At 32.5% G+C, this 560-nt stretch overlaps 1 pseudogene; it reads right to left on the bottom strand.

Annotated features, from left to right (window-relative positions):
• Nucleotides 1-441: 441 nt before the first annotated feature.
• Nucleotides 442-560, bottom strand: LOC128502496 (uncharacterized; annotated as a pseudogene).

Below are 560 nucleotides of genomic sequence, written 5' to 3'. Positions count from 1 at the left end.
AAATATGAATAAATATGAAGGTGAAGTGATAAATATATTACAAATATATATATATATGTATCTATTATATAAAAAAGTGTACACAAATTTAAAATCAACACTGTACTACAAATACAGACACTATATGATCTAAAGATATTACTGTAACAAAACTGTGGTATGATAATATACAATATTAAAGATCGGTCTGTCAACGCAGTGGCACAAATATTATATAATCTCAAAATTTACAAAGAGGCATTAAATAAACCTACAGGGCCAGCTACGTCCCGGAATAACCATCAGCCGAGCTAAAATAAGGAGAATCTAAAAGAGATAAAGGATAATGGTTAAGTTAATAAATAGGAATATCTTTATATAAAAGTATATATTACCAAAATAATTTGATTCCCAATCATCCTAAATGTCTCATATTAGGGCAAGGCTTTCACACAAGTTAACAGCCTATGACACTTGGTATTTCCAAGTAGTCTCCCATCCACATACTAACCAGGGCCAGCCTTGCTTAGCTCCCAAGATCTGTCGAGATCGGGTGTATTCAGGATAGTATGGCCATAGGC

This window comes from Spea bombifrons, chromosome 7 (genome assembly GCF_027358695.1).
Source record: "Spea bombifrons isolate aSpeBom1 chromosome 7, aSpeBom1.2.pri, whole genome shotgun sequence".
Classification (NCBI taxonomy): Eukaryota; Metazoa; Chordata; class Amphibia; order Anura; family Pelobatidae; genus Spea; species Spea bombifrons.
This window is presented reverse-complemented; position numbering and strand designations above follow the sequence as displayed.